This window comes from Thalassophryne amazonica, chromosome 11 (assembly GCF_902500255.1).
Source record: "Thalassophryne amazonica chromosome 11, fThaAma1.1, whole genome shotgun sequence".
NCBI lineage: Eukaryota > Metazoa > Chordata > Actinopteri > Batrachoidiformes > Batrachoididae > Thalassophryne > Thalassophryne amazonica.
Genome location: NC_047113.1, coordinates 60,537,859 through 60,555,058, shown reverse-complemented (window position 1 = coordinate 60,555,058; position 17,200 = coordinate 60,537,859). Strand labels below are relative to the sequence as shown.

The 17,200-nt window shown below is 41.0% G+C and overlaps 1 protein-coding gene and 1 long non-coding RNA gene across 4 annotated transcripts in view; both read right to left on the bottom strand.

Moving 5' to 3' along the window:
- LOC117520619 (ecto-NOX disulfide-thiol exchanger 2-like) overlaps positions 1-17,200 on the bottom strand; it is a 324,436-nt gene that overhangs the window by 91,889 nt on the left and 215,347 nt on the right. The gene's annotated exons all lie outside the window — the stretch shown is intronic.
- On the bottom strand, positions 1,997-7,998 carry LOC117520621. Its single transcript, XR_004563707.1, has 3 exons — positions 7,987-7,998; positions 7,255-7,264; positions 1,997-2,196 (listed from the first exon to the last, which is right to left on the bottom strand). It is a non-coding gene; the product is annotated as an uncharacterized LOC117520621 (long non-coding RNA).

Here is a 17,200-nt window from a genome sequence, read left to right as displayed (position 1 = left end):
TACGGTATACAGACACAGTAAACACATGGGTTTGAACCCTACATACATAGGCTTACAGTATTCATTTACATCAGCTGGGTGACAGACACACATGTGGGCTGCTCTTTATATCCATATGTGCTCTTATATGCATCTCAGCACAACGCTTTTCAAAATGAAAACAATGAATGCTTCCACCTATTACTGTACGTACCTCAACCTCAAAGCAAGTGAGGTTGAGGTACATAATCTGCCTGTTATGCTGCATCAGATGTTCAGGAATTACACACCACCTTCAATTGTATGCACAATAACAATAAAGGGGCAGAGCTGGAAGCTGATGGAGAATTATCATTAATTTCCCTGGTGGAAGTCACTGAGGTAGTCAAACAACTCCTCAGTGGCAAGACCTCCGGGGTTGAAGGGATCCGTCCAGAAATGCTGAAGGCTCTGGGTTTGGAGAGACTCTCTTGGATGAGGTGTCTCTTCAACACTGCATTGAGGTCTGGGCAGTGCCTAAGGGGTGGCAAAGTGGGGTGGTGGTCCCCATATTTAAAAAGGGGGACCAGAGAGTTTGTGCCAACTACAGGGGCATCACACTACTCAGCCTCACTGGTAAAGTCTACTCCAGGGTGCTGGAAAGGAGGGTTTGGCCGGTAGTCACTCTTCTGATTGAAGAGGAACAATGTGGGTTCCGTCCTGGTCCTGGAACAGCCGACCAGCTCTTTACACTCACAAGGATCCTGGAGGGGGCCTGGGAGTATGCCAAAGAGGTTATATATGAGAACTAGAGGCCGCACTTGCACTGAGCCGTGTGCCGGCAATGAGGCGTGATCGCCATTTTAATTCCGGGCAAGTTAGTGATTTGCGTGCATAGAAGTCCAATTAGTCTCGTTAAGAAACAGGTGGAATATGCCGGAAAGCTGCGCATGTTGGCAAAGCCACAAATGGAGGAATAAGGGAGACAATATTTCCTTCCATAAGTAAGTGGTTTTGGTTATTCTTGTCACTTTGTCCGTGATATATGGATGAAAAACAGCTGTGTTTCCTGCCGTACACGATGACACGGACCATTAACTCTTCATTTATGTCTAGTTGATATTTTCCACTGCTAGACCAATGTCTAGTTAAAATACCTGTCATTAGTGATTAAAATTGTTCGACAAGACTGGGGATTTTTTTTAATTTGCACCTTAAAATAATGAGATTATAATGACCCGCGCTCTGCCCCTCACAGTCACACCCACACATAGAGATGTGTACCCACACCACTGACTTCATGAATGAAACTCGGTCAATAAAGGATAATTGTGTAAAAATATAACATATATAAATGTATTGTAATGGTTTTAGGAGCCACGCTGCATTGAACACAGCAGCAGCTGCAGCAGGACGCCTCAGCTCAGCAGCTTGAACCGCGCAGATCCGTTTAACTTTCAACACTAATATGTGGGATTGTGTGTGTGTGTCAGAGTAAGTTTAATACTTTCCTGACATGATTTAATGTAAATTAATTTTACTGGCTCGATATCCAGGTCAAAATGGCATTTTAACACATATTTTGCAAGTATTTTTCTGAGTGTGTTCAGTCGCGAATCCCTATTGAAAATGCATTAACATCCGGGTACTTCATCAATATTTTGCCCGGCTAGGAGACGTCATGTCGCTGTCCATGAAGAGACATTTTTGTTTAGTGTGCAGCATTGGGAGTGCGGACTCTAGTACTCATATATAAACTCTTTGGAGTATGCCCATCCAGTCTACAACCTCAATTCCAATGAAGATGGGACGTTGTGTAAAACATAAATAAAAACAGAATACAATGATTTGGAAATCCTCTTCAACCTATATTCAATTGAATACACCACAAAGACAAGATATTTAATGTTCAAACTGATAAACTGTATTATTTTGTGCAAATATTTGCTAATTTTGAATTGGATGCCTGCAACACGTTTCAAAAAAGCTGGGACACCCCTGTGTGAATTAAACAGGGGACGATTCTTTTTTGTTGCCTGCAACAGACAAGAGTCCTGGTCATCATGACTGACATCTTTAAATAGCTTTGACAAAGGTTGATGAATAAATTGTGGACCTGCTTCTAAATCAGAACCAGCGGGTCCACAATCAACGAAGAGAAATGATCATTTTCACACCCTCGGAAACAGCGGAACAGACCAACGGCATCGTCATTTCTTCAGCGACGCTGATTCAACACTGGTGATAAGTGCATATATACATTTTTTTTTAAAAATCGATCATTGGATGTATGAATTGATCTATGGGATTTAAAATGAGAATCAATTAAAACTCAGCGAATCAATCTTTTCAACCCAGCACTACTTGAGTGTATTTTGCAAAAAAAAATCTAGTGAGTGTAATACCTTTTTTTAACCTCTTGATTGTCACCAAACCTGGTATGTGTGTTCGGTATATTGACCCCAAAAATCCTTTGTCTTGGGGTCAAAAGGTCAATGGTAAAGGACACTGAAGTATACTTTATAAAGTCCTGTGAGCACATTAACTTCTTTCCTAATTGACTGATTGTCACCAAATGTGATATGTGTGTTAGGCACAGTTACCCCAAGAAGCCTGTAGATCTTGGAGTCAAAAGGTTAAAGGTCAAAATCACTGACGTCTACTACAGTGCAGCAAAAAATATTTGATCCACTGTCAATTTTGCAGTTTTCCTACCTGCAAAGAATGGAGGTCTGTAATTTTTATTGTAGGTACACTTCAACTGTGAGAGACAGAATCTAAAAAAAAAAAAAAAAATTCAGAAAATCACATTGTATTTGTATTTGCATTTTATTACATGAAATAAGTATTTGATACAACAGAAAAACAGACCTTAATATTTGGTATAGAAACCTTTGTTTGTAATTACTGAGGTCAGACGTTTCCTGTAGTTCTTGACCAAGTTTGCACACTGCAGCAGGGATTTTTGGTCCACTCATCCATACAGATCTTCTCCAGATCTTTCAGGTTTTGAGTTTCAGCTACCCCCAAAGATTTTTTTATTGGGTTCAGGTCTGGAAACTGGCTCGGCCACTCGAGAGCCCTTGATAGGCTTCTTATGGAGCCCCTCCTTAGTTGCCCTGCCTGTGTATTTCAGGTCATTGTCATGCTTTAAGACCCAGCCACAACCCATCTTCAATGCTCTTACTGAGGGAAGCAGATTGTTTGTCATCCTGTTCCCCCTTTGCAAAAAAGCATCCCAAAAATAATGTTTCCACCCACATGCTTTATTATTGGGGTGATGTTGGGATTGTTCTCATCCTTCAAACACAGCGAGTGGTGTTGACACCATGCCCATGCCTCCTCTGGATCATCCAGATGGTCACTGGTGAACTTCAAACGAGCCCAGACATGTGCTGGATTGGGCAGGGGGACCTTGCTGCCCTGCAGGATTTTAAACCATGACAGCATCATGTGTTACTAATGTAATCTTTGTGACTGTGGTCCCAGCTCTCTTCAGGTCATTGACCAGGTCCTCCGGTATAGTTCTGGGCTTTCTCAGAATCCTCCTTACCCCACGAGGTGAGATCTTGCATGGAATACCAGACCGAAGACTGATAGTCATCTTGTGTTTCTTCCATTTTACACCAACAGTTGTTGTCTTCTCTCCAAGCTGCTTGCCTGCTGTCCTGTAGTCCATCCCAGCCTTGTACAAGTGTGTCCTTAGACAGCTCTTTGGTCTTGGCCATGGTGAACAGGTTGGAGTGTGATTGACTGAGTGTGTGGGCAGGTGTCTTTTATACAGGGAACAAGTTCAAACAGGTGCAATTAATACAGGTAAAGAGTGCAGAATAGGAGGGCCTCTTAAAGAAAAATGAACAGGTCTGTGAGAGCCAGTTGGTAGGTGATCAAATACTTATTTCATGCAATAAAATGCAAATTAATTACTTAAAAATCATACAATGTGTTTTTCGGATTTTTTTTTATTTTTATTTTTTTTAGATTCTGTCTCTCACAGTTGAAGTGCACCTACGATAAAAATAACAGACCTCTCTGGTCTTTGTAGGTGGGAAAACTTGCAAAATCTACAGTGGGTCAAATACTTATTTGCCTCAACATATGTAAAAGCCTTCTGCAGGAAAACATGACTTAACGCTCGCGTAAGACGGCGTTGTGTGTTAGTGCAGATGATGAGCTTCTTATTGATAATTGTAGTTTCTTGGCTTTCCATTTGCTCTGCATTTTGTTTTCTATGACCCATGCACAACGTTTGGAGAGCCGTGTGAGAAGCAAGGTCCTCGCTGTAGCTCCGTAATTCCTATTTGCCTGTGTTCCACACTGTGTACTCTACAGCAAAGGAAAAACGATAGTCTTACTTGATGTCTTTGAGACAGATGGTGGAGTTGAAGTAAGCAAGTGACAAACACCCTGGAGCTGCCAGGAGATCAATGCCATCTTCACCCCAGTCAGGTGACACACAGCAAAATAATGGAAATACTATTTATCGGCCTCATATTTCATTTTCTGCTGAGCCCAGGCCTTATTGTTCCAGAGATGAAGCAGGCAAACATTCTGACGAGTTCATGTGTCGTTTACTGATGCAAACGAAGCGTAAGATCATAAAGATTAAAGATCTGGTTACATCAGGGCATGGCTGCTCCAGTTTTACTGCAGTGCCGCTCACATTCCCTCTGAACACCGAGTCTCTGTATTCATCTCCATCCATTAAAAGCCTGAAGCCAGCATGTAGCAGAGCTGTGTGCAGTAAAACAGATTATTTACTGTTGAAGAATTTCCAGATACACCGCAGTTTTCCCAGTCTACATTTTTGACAATATATCTTATGGCCACGTTTCATCACCAAAACATTATTTCCTCCCTCTTGTGGCGACACTCACAAAAACACCAGAATGTGTGCTGAAAGTAGAAAGATACGGATTGGTCATGCATATTAGTCTGTCACCTTCAATGTATTCTACATAGGATTAGATATTCTGTTCTGAATTTTGACTGAGGTTTACCGTATCATGTAAATATGTGAAGCATTATGAACAAGAATGCTCAGCTGGCCACATGATTTTATAAATTAGTGTATTCCAAAGTTGAGATGTCAAGCAAAAGTACATAAAAGGCGCAGTTTTATCACACAGCACAATGCCACAGATGTAACATGCTTTGAAAGGAGCGTGCAATTGGCGTGTTGGCTGCAGAAATGTCCAGCAGAGCTGTTGCTTGCGAACTGAATGCTTATTTCATTCCATAACTCCCCCAAATGCCATTTCCAAGCAGTCTCATAACTGCAGAACACGTGATCACACCAGGGCCCAGTTTCATAAAGCAATCTAATCTTTCAGTCTACTAAACTTAGTCGACTAAGGTTAGTCGTCCAACATTATCCATTTAATTATCGTTTCACATCAATGGCTAAACTTGTAGACTGGCCGTCTTACGTTAGTCAATGGTTTCATGGGCATAACGGCCTCGGGCATGCCGTTGCCAAGAGATGGCTCCATGTGGAACAGTTTTGTTTACCTATGCTATACAAGGTTTGGGCAAAGTTTAACTTCAGAATTTTGTGGAAGGCTGCGCACAACTTTTGCAGATGACCCAAATGCTGACCTCGTGACCCCAGAAGTATTTTATGATGATTTCCAAGCTAGCCAAGCCACATTTGTGTTCGGACCTTGGTAAATCTGGCTCAAAAAGGAAAGAAAACAATCCATCTTAAATCTAACTTGTGCCATTCAGATTCAGAAATTTGAGGAAAGTCAACTGTTTGAAAAATCGGGCGCAGGATTTAAGCTGTCACAAATATGAATTATGGTGGCATCATATCAGGTCCCACCTCTTGAGTGGCTCTATTGAAATAAATAGGCAAAACTGGAATATTTTACATTGTGAAATCTGTGTTTTTTTGTGGACTTTCATGGTGAATACGTTAAAATGGTTAAAATCTGTTTTACAAGGATGCACTAAAACAACTAGTGTTGCTTAATAGGTTAGATTTTCCAAAGATAATATTTTGAGGAGGAAAGTGAGAGTTCTTTTATACTGCATCTTGGACAAACAGCAGTAAGTGAAGCCCAGCACAGCGTGGGAATGGTCTTCAAAACATAGATCTAACCACAGATTTCCTTTTTGTGAGACCAGGATAAAATTCTTAAAGCATGTTTCCTGAAAATGTGGAACCGGCTGTGTTTGAGGTTTGCGCCATGGCATCGCGCCTTGGTGCAAAGTTGCTACATGCAGGACACCAGCCAGTCTCTCTGAGGGAGCCGCGCCTGTGATCACGGAATCAGACAGAATGTGATGAGAGACCACTGTTAACAGGACAGCCCGGACGTGGACCAGCTTCAATGTTTGTGTTACTGTCCAAGTTGAGCTAAACCGATAGCTAAGCTAAGCTAGCGGCGGCCAGATTCTGGTGGAGCAAGACTATTTTCCTGTGGTGAAAAGACAGCGGAACAATAATTCTACATGGATCTGTGTGTGAACACAGCAGGAGTGAAATCGGAAACAGCACTTTCGAGGTATGTAATCATCATGATTATTCAGTCTTATTTAGACGTATGCGATGTTGTTTAGTTATTTCTGAATACTCTGTGGGTTACAAAGAGTTTGATTTGAAAGCCAAATTAAAGCCATATTAAAGTCATATTACATTTGGAAACAAAAAAAGCCCAGATTAACTGTATGTACTGTAGGAAGTCATGAAGTGGACACAGGCGGCGTGAACTTCAGGCAGGTAAAAGTCAGCACCTGAGGTTATGTCAATTTTATGGCTAAAAATAGCTCTGAATCTTTGTGCATTTTTCCAACACTGCATAGCTAATTTATTTTTATCAGCTACATCAGGATTCACACAAGTTAAGTTCTTTTAAAAGATAGTGTTGACTGCAGTGAGATATGCCCTTTAAACATTTAATAACAGAAAGGTGGAACATGTTTGACTTATTAGAAATTTTAATAATTCAAGTTGCAACAAAACAAAAACAACACCGTAACACCTGAGTGTTGATTGCCTCGCATACTGTATATCTCAAGAGCTTGACCTTACATGGGCATTTGTGTCACAATTTGTTCCTCCAAAGAGGAAAATTGAAACAGTCTCACATCACTCAATTAAGACCTTTTCATTGTGCTGTAACAAGCATGAATACACACACGCACACACATGCACACGCACACGCACACACACACACACACACGCACACACACACACACACACACACACACAAAAGTCTCATTAAAGGTTATTACACACGTTCGTTCTTTATGGCTCTAGTTACTCCTCATCATGTCTTTGTGATACCAAACAATCCATTTCCTGGAGGCTTGTTCAAAGTAATTACTTTTGGAGCTGCCCATCCCTCAGCAGGTCCAGAAAAAAAAAAAAAACTGACATTTGAATGTGGGAAGCTCCTGGCTATTAATGTCATCCTCCTCTTCCCTCCTCTTCTTTCTGCTCTCTGATTTTTCAGGGTAAACGTTGCTTGGAGCAGTCTGCAGTGAGTGGGTAGTTTGAGGGGGAGCATATGAGGATGAAGGATAATATTGTCCAGTACGGTGTGTTGGTCACACCAACTGGAACCTATGAGCAGCTAAAATCTGCCTCTTTCAGTCTCTGCTAAGAGATTATGCGCTAAGGATGAGGATCTCTTCTTTGTAAAACAATACGATATGATGCACATCTAGATACATGGGTTATAGTTTGATTCAGGATCAATACTTTCATTATGGAACAAGTCGTACTGATGTCATACTACAATCTGATACAAATCTGTTTAAGGTGACATTTCATTTTCTATAATTTAGAATACACAAAACATGGCATTGCTTACCTTCAAATACATAGTTCAAGAAAAACCTTCAGTTTTTTGATGTGCTGCTGCACTTTGGCTCTGCCTCTGCTTACCTTTGGCTCACCACTGGGGGCAGCACCATATACAGTACCAGAAAGCACAGCACAGAAAAAGCCCAGAAGAAACCAGCTGTTGTTAGCATAGCATGAATGGTATAGCGTGATGTTCTCCTTCTGAACCTGTATACCAGTTTTAACAAATTGTGTGCTGAATGTAGGGTTCAAATGGGCACATTTATCCTTTATACAGCCTTCCACTATCAGAAATGTTGATTTTGTTTTACTTCACAGAGTTAAACATTTCTGTGAACAGCATCATGCCAATGTTTGAATTTTTAAAAGAGTTTGAAGATGCGGATGTAGCTGCAAAACATGGTTAACTAAACTGATTTGGAATCAATCCATTAACTGGATTGTAGAACATTTAGATCAATTCATTTAATTTAATTAATTTAATCAGTTGTCCATGTAGTGTCTATGTAGTCATATCTATCACCATATTTTCTGGAGTATAAGTCATGGGTTTTTTGTTTGTTTGTTGGTTGGTTGCTTTATTTATTAATTTTTTTTTACTAGTTTGGGAGGACGTGTGCAACTTATTTACTGAAAAAAGTTCATGATTGCTAATAATGATAGCAGTAACTACGTGTATTATAACTATGTATATTGGTCTTTCTCAAGAATCAAAGCACTAAACAAAATAAATGCGAACATGAAAAGAATAACTGTCAATAATAAAAGTGCATCACAACAAATCATAAGGAAATTCAAGAGCTGATAATACAGAAAAAAGGTGTTTTTTCCTCTTCAAGGTGCTTTTTTGACAGGTGCAACTTCTAAGCCAGAGAATACAGTACTTTTAAATCTATTTTTGATTTGTATCAGTTAATTACCCCCCTAATGAGGCCGTTCCAAGACCTTTTTCTTTTAAGAGACATTTCTCCTGCAACCTGCAAGATACAAATAAAGACTCGGCCTTCACCTTTAGAAAGATTATTCCATGTCTCTGTTATATGATGCCAAACTTAAGCATCTGCTTTCTTACATTGGTTTCCTTCCACAACAACGTCTATAAAACACTTGAACAGAGCCTTATCATTTGATTGGTGGACTCTATGTGATGTCCCATTGCATGGCCGTTTTCACAAGCATGCATTTTTGGTACCATCGGTACATTTTTCTTCCATCTGTTTTGCACTATGGGATGTCTCCATTATGACATGATATGCGTTTGACACATTAATTCAACAAGATTGCACGGCTCCATTAGCTTCCTGTAAAAATGCTTCCATGATAGTAAGTAAGTAAGTAAGCTTTATTTATAAAGCGCCTTTCACAGACCAGTGTCACAAAGCGCTGCACATGGCATACAAAAATAATCTAAAAATAACATACGAAAACAATAAAATACAATATTAGGCTAAAAAGCTAACTTAAAGAAATGTGTCTTTAGTTGCCTTCTAAAAGTATCTATACAATCCAGAGAACGAAGGGCACAGGGAAGCTCATTCCAGAGGCTAGGCGCCACCACTTTAAAAGATCTGTCCCCGCGAGTTTTAAAACGGGTCAGAGGAACCATCAACAGGTTCTGATTGGACGACCTGAGGCTCCTGGAGGAAGCATAAGGCTGGATCAGGTCCCTGATGTACTCCGGTGCCTGTCCATGCAGAGCTCTAAAAGTCAATACCAGGATTTTGTAATGAATCCTGTAGGAGACAGGCAGCCAATGCAAAGTATTAAGAATAGGAGTAATATGGTCCCTCCTGCGGGTGCGGGTAAGCAGGCGCGCAGCACAATTTTGCACAACCTGCAGGCAGGCCAACTCCTTCTTATTCAGACAGGTGAAGAGACTGTTACAATAATCCAAATGCGATGAGACGAACGCATGAACAATCATCTCAACCTCTTTTAAAGTCACCATCTTACGGAGCTTAGAGATGTTCCGAATTTGGAAAAAACAGTTCTTAACCAGGTAATTTGTGTACTGCTCCAAAGACATCCCTCCATCCAAAATGACACCCAGGTTACGCAGGCTGCTTTTGACCATGCAGCTTAGGCTACCGAGATGCTGCTTAATTCCAGGTACAGCACTATCTGGTGCTACAATCAGAGTCTCAGTCTTATTGGAATTTAACTGCAGACTGTTCTCAGTGAGCCATTCCTTAATTTTGGCCAAACAATTTGTGAGAGAGCAGAGTTTCTGTGGCTCAGTTGTCTTAAAAGAGCAGTACAGCTGCAGATCATCGGCATACAAATGATAGGACACATCACTGAATTGCTGGATCAGCTTGCTGAGAGGAAGGAGATACAACGAGAACAAAACAGGTCCCAAGACCGATCCCTGTGGCACACCCCACAGAAGATCTGCAGATTCCGACACTGCATTGCCCACCGTCACACTAAAAGTTCTACCAGTCAGGTAAGAGGTAAACCACTCTAAAACACAACCTGACATTCCAACCAAATCCCGCAATCTGTTTATCAGAATGCCATGGTCAACGGTATCAAACGCCGAAGACAGATCAAACAGAATCAGCACAGAACATTTGCCAGTGTCAGCTGCCATCATCATGTCACTAGACACCTTCAACAGGGCTGTTTCAGTAGAATGAAACTCACGGTACCCAGATTGAAAAGTGTCATGGATGTTGTTAGCCTGCAAAAACGATCTCAACTGAGCACAGACTACCTTTTCCAAGACTTTGGCCAAGAAAGGGGTTTTAGATATTGGCCTAAAGTTCTTGAGCTCTGTAGAATCCAATCCAGCTTTCTTTAACTGTGGTTCCACAATGGCATGTTTAAAATAACAGGGAAACACACCACTCGACAAAGATATATTAAACATTTTAGCAATGTAGGGCCCGATGGAGTCAAATACATTCACAAACAGTTTAAACGGAAGAACATCCAAAATACCAGAGGATGGCTTCACTTTATTCATGATGGTTGAGATGTCCTCTACAGTAACAGGCTCAAATGAGGTCCAGCACTGAGTGGGAGGTTCCCAGTGCTGGGGACCATGGCATGGAGGCAGGTTGTCCTTTATAACTCTAACCTTATCAATAAAGAAATCCAGGAACCCCTCCCAACTAGTTTTAGAGATAACAGGAGTGACGGCAGCAGGTGACACAAGAGAGCTGATTGTGTCAAAAAGCACTTTAGGATTTCTTTTATTGGAGGCAATCAGGCGATTAAAATAACTCGTCCTGGCCTCCTCTATCATCTTATTTAAGGAAGATATTAAGTCTCTTAAATGTAGCCTGTGAGTCCCTTTAGTAAGTCCCTTTGACTTCTCCCTTGTTTTCTTTGTGGAGTTTGCATGTTCTACCTGTGTTCACGTGGTTTCTTTCCAGGTGTTCCACTTTCCTTCCACTGCCAAAGACATGCATGTTAGGTGAATTGGGAACTTTGAATTGACTGTGGGTGTGCGTGATAGTGTGAATGTGTATAGCCCGGCAATAGACTGCCGTCCTGTCCAGGGTGTACCCCTGGATTTCACTTTATGACTGCTGGGACAGATTCTAAGAGCACCCCCCCCCCCCCCCCCGTCCCCTTTACCCTTGAGTGAAGTAAGCATGTATAGAAAACGAATGAAAAGGAATGAGGTGGAGCAGAGGTCGTTAGAATGATCCATCTTTCAACAAATATTTTTACCACTGCAATAACCAGTCATTATTTGTATATTATACTGTAGCATGTACAACCCCAATTCCAATGAAGTTGAGATGTTGTGTAAAATGTAAATAAGAACAGAATATAATGATTTGCATATCCTCTTCAACCTATATTCAGTTGAATACACCACAAAGACAAGATATTTAATGTTCATACTGATAAACTTTATTTTTGTGCAAATATTTGCTCATTTTGAAATGGATGCCTGCAACATGTTTCAAAAAAGCTGGGACAGTGGTATGTTTACCACTGTGTTACATCAACTTTCCTTCTAACAACACTCAATAAGCATTTGGGAACTGTGGACACTAGTTGTTGAAGCTTGGTAGGTGGAATTCTTTCCCATTCTTGCTTGATGTACGACTTCAGTTGATCAACAGTCTGGGGTCTCCGTTGTCGTATTTTGCGCTTCATAATGCGCCACACATTTTCAGTGGGCGACAGGTCTGGACTGCAGGCAGGCCAGTCTAGTACCCGCACTCTTTTATTACAAAGCCATTCTGTTGTAACACATGCAGAATGTGGCTTGGCATTGTCTTGCTGAAATAACCAGGGATGTCCCTGAAAAAGACGTTGCTTGGATGGCAGCATGTGTTGCTCTAAAACCTGGATGTACCTTTCAGCATTGATGGTGCATCACAGATGTGTAAGTTGCCCACGCACACGCAACACATGGGCACTAACACACCCCCATACCATTACAGATGCTGGCTTTTGAAGTTTGCGCTGGTAACAATCTGGATGGTCTTTTTCCTCTTTTGTCCGGAGGACACGACGTCCACGATTTCCAAAAACAATTTGAAATGTGGATCTCATCAGACAACAGCACACTTTTCCACTTTGTGTCTGTCCATTTCAAATGAGGTTGGGCCCAGAGAAGGTGGCGGGGTTTCTGGATGTTGTTGATGTATGACTTTTGCTTTGCATGATAGAGTTTTAACTTGCACTTGTAGATGTAGCGACAAACTGTGTTAAATGACAATGGTTTTCTGAAGTGTTCCTGAGCCCACACGATAAGATACGTTACACAATGATGTCGGTTTTTAATGCAGTGCCGCCTGAGGGATCGAAGGTCACGGGCATTCAATGTTGGTTTTCAGGATTGCCGCTTATGTGTAGAAAGTTCGCCAGATTCTCTGAATCTTCTGATTATATTATGGACTGTAGATGATGGAATCCCTAAATTCCTTGCAATTGAACATTGAGAAACATTGTTCTTAAACTGTTGCACTATTTTTTCACACAGATGTTCACAAAGTGATGATCCTCGTCTATCTTTGCTTGTGAACGGATAAGCCTTTTGGGATGCTCCTTTTATACCCAATCATGATACTCACCTGTTTCCAATTCACCTGTTCACCTGTGGAATGTTCCAAACAGGTGTTCTTTGAGCATTCAACTTTCCCAGTCTTTTGTTGACCCTGTTCCAGCTTTTTTGAAATGTGTTGCAGGCATCCATTTCAAAATGAGCAAATATCTGCACAAAGACAAAAAAGTCTATCAGTTTGAACATTAAATATCTTGTGTTTGTGGTGTATTCAATTGAATATAGGTTGAAGACGATTTGCCAATCATTGTATTCTGTTTTTATTTACATTTCACACAGCGTCCCAACTTCATTGGAATTGGGGTTGTGCTTCCATTTCTGTCAACCTGTAGCTACTGCACTATTTTTTTCCCTCCCAGACATACTGTGTATGCAAACTAATGGAGTGTTCGGGCTTGGTTCTGTCCACCTACACGCAGTCAAAATCCTCCAGCATCTTACCAATATAGATCCTAAGCAGTCAGCACAAAGGACACAGCTCCAGTCAGACCACTGGGAAAAGCTTCTGGCTAAAGAATAACTGACAGATAATGTATGTGTTGATGCTAATCCAGGTGATTATGTGAATGATGTGTACAGGAGCTCCTGTCAAATCTAAATTCATATATGAAATTCAGTGTAGGTGATTTGTTATGAGGAATGACAGTGAATTCAAATATATTCTCACATGCTTTTACTTGTGTATTCAAGTTCATGTGCAGAGCGGTGGGAAGGATGGCACCATCTGTGGATATGAAATGAGGATGAGTGGGATTCAGAAGACAAAGAAGTGGTTATTTATTCACAGAATAGTCTGCACATAACAAATGCTTATCTTTTCTCCAGGGTGTTTGCATGTATTTGCTCACATGGCTCTGAATCCATGCATGTGAATTCTGCAAACGTGTGTGAAATGACCAAGGCTTTAAATATGACAGAGTGCAAGCGTCCAAGTCATCTTTCCACATATTGTTAAGACTAGTTTGGACCTCAGGCAGAATCTCAGTAAGAAAAAACCAAACAGACTAATTAAGTCCTTCATTGCTGTTAAAATGGACAGCTTCCATCACTGAGAAAACACACCACAGAAATCTGGGACACCTTGCAAAGACTGTGGTGGGAACAACAACTTCATTTTCCACACAATATTCATTCACTCATTTTCTATAACCCCTTAATCCAATCAGGGGTTACGGGGACGGGGGACTGGGAGCTTATCCCACATCAGTCTGCTTTCCACACAACATTAAAATACATAAGAACTCAGGAAGCAGAATTTTAGAGATAGAAAGAGAGCCCAAATATTACAACTGTTCATTTAAGATTTTTTACAAGTCACAAGTTATTTCCATATTTAGAGACAACAGAGAAAATGATTTCATGTTTGAGAATCTCAAAGTGACCCAAGTAGCTCTCACACCTGGCCAAGACCAGTAGAGGCAAAGACTCTGCACAGCTTGTGAATGGCTGCGATAAGATGGGGGTCTCGGTGTGCTGCTTGATGTTGTTAGGAAATGCTGATTAAACTTAGGGCTCAGTCAGACTCCTGGCTGCTTTGGAACAACTTGCGCTCAATAGGGGATTGTCCAATGTGGGCTTGGTGCAACTCAATCCAATTTTCATGCTGCCGATGGAAAGAGTTACCCCAAAATAATAAGTCCTGGAATTCAGTTTGTCTGGAGTGTAGAACAACTTCAGCCAGTGTTACAGAGAATTGTGCCAGACTTGCTCCAGGCCATCCCGAGCTGAGACTCGTTCACGTGGCCAGGATTCTGACAGAGGTCTGGAAAAAAACAACTTTTCCAAATTTTCATTGAGTGGTGTGCTTACTCAGGATGAATCAGTGCCTGACTGGTTGGAGAAATCAGCCAAGGTGTGCAGAGTTGCACGTTTGGTCATTACGGTGAGAAACAGTGCCAAACCTGGCCAGGTCTTAGAGCAGCTTCAAATACTAAGCAGTAGATTAATAACACTCAACACAATGATACCATGTGTATATAGGAGGTATAGGAAGAATCTTCTTTAGGTGGCTTCTTGACAGGAACAGAGGTGCTTTCGGACCGGTTCTATGTAGAACCTGGACGTTTGCTTGAAAATTATATACTGTTGCTACAGTTACTGTAGAAATGAGATGGTGATTTTGGGTGTAACTGCTGACATCAGAATTTCATTCTCACAACCTATAATTCTGCTCGCCACAAACTGTGATCCTGTGCTTGTGGCACAGATTACAAATCCTGTGAGCCATGTTGGCTGTCACTGTGATTTATGGATGAACAGAGCTTTTGATTTTATTAACCAAACCCTTTACTGAGCATTGATAGTGAGACTATAGATTTTTGACAGTATTCATCCTGTAATAATTCGTGCATTGTATTTTGTGGTTATACAAACTCATCAGCTTTTGTTGACACCAATGTCTATAGCTTCCATTTCACCATAATGCAGTGCTTCTCAATTATTTTCTGTTACCCCCCAGGAATAACCGTAGTGTGAAAAAATCCTACATAGAGCTGCGTTCCATTACGCTAGAGTCCTCAATACTCCCTGCACACACTCTTGACAATGAGAGTGCCACTGCCACCTACTGTAGTGGATGTGAAATTACACTTTTTTTCTAGTACGGGAAAAAAGCATGTTCCCTGGCATCGCCCCACTATTTGAGAAGAACTGCCGTAATGCAACTGAAGAGTGAATTTGAGACATTTTTCCTTTCCTATTAACTGATAACATGTAACAGTCAGGCTACACATAAACAAAACAGCAACACCTCCCCCCACATGTCACATGTACATATCATGATTTACATGATGAGCAAAATGTGGAGTGTGTGTAAGCATGTGTGTGTGTGTGGGGGGGGGGGCATTATGATCATTGTCATAGCGTATTTTCCAGATGGTTTTTGGGTGGAACATGAACAACTGCATACAGCAATGCCTGTTTCATTCAAGTGGGTACAACTTCCTCACACTGAGCTAACAATATGTATAAATAACTTTTCATATACAAGCACAGCTCTGTGCTTTTCCTGAAATAACACTGTCATTATTGGTGATCTGCACCAGGCTGTGCCGGGCTGCAGTGTGTGCAAGCTTCTGCCCACAGTGGCCTGTTTATGCACTTGTCTCTGTGGATGAATCCACTTTGCTGGAGGCAAGGAAATATTTGACAATGAAGAAATCCAGTTGGAACTCATCACGGATGAAACAGAGTCAAACTAATGTTCAATGAAAGCACTCCAGCACAGACAGTCTCTTAATGAATGGACAAAAATCTGAGTGAAAATAAACGTGCAGACAGGAAGTTGGAAAACAATTGCACAAAAATACAGAACTGCACACAAAAGTCAAAGAACGATGGACAAACAGAGAATGACTTGTGCTTTTTTCCTGTAAGAGGTGAAATATAAAGGTCACAAAGATGATGCTCAGTCCTGCATTACAATCAACAGATAATCCACTTGGATTACATATTGATTCTCTACTGAATGGATGAGGCCCACTGGTGCTGCTGCTAATCTCTTGATACTTTAGCATCAATCAGATGAGAGTCTATGACCCCCCTGGATGGGACGCCAGCCCAGCACAGGTTACTTTCCAGCCATGTACAGCTGGGTGAACTGAGATAATGTAAAATGTCTTGTTCAAGAACACAACAGGTCGCATGAGTGGGATACAAACCCAGGTCTGCATATTGGCAGACTAGCTCCTTATCCACTGAGCTACCTGCTCTACAATTTAGTGATGATCTGGTCATGAATAAATAAATAAATTAAAATGGACACAGTCAATGTTTTTGAACACCACCACAATTAAGGTAAAATTAAACAAACATGACGTGCCTGCAGTGTGAACGTTCAACTTTAATTCATTAATTTGGAATCAAAGTCATTTACATACAAAGTTTCTCCATTTTCATAGGCCATAAAAACAAGGGTACTTCAAAATGTCCTCAGCCTCACCCAGAAAACATCACAGGTGTGTTCTTGCAACCCAGTCTCACGGATTGTCATGATTCAGCAGCACGAAATATACATTAATCTATTGGTTCTTTATATTGTCACAAAAAGTGCAAAATTTTCACCATGGCAGCACAAATTCATTGTAATTCATTCCGTGATGGCTGCACGTAATTAAAAGTGCAGCAGGGGGAAGGTTATGGTTAGGGTTGGGGGTAGGAGTAGGGTTCGTATTAGTGAGTTAAAAAACCCCGTCACAAAAAATTTGAATCATTTCGTGACGGGAGGATGAAAAAAAAACAAAACGTGAGACTGGGCTGGTTCTTGCATTATTTTTCAAAATGGTCTCCTTTAACTTCAATGCACTTTGTCCACCAATATTCAAGGTTTGGTTACCCTTCCGGGAAGAAGGTCATATCTTGAGCCTCCAGCTCATTTTCTTTCTGGGTGAAGCTAAGACATT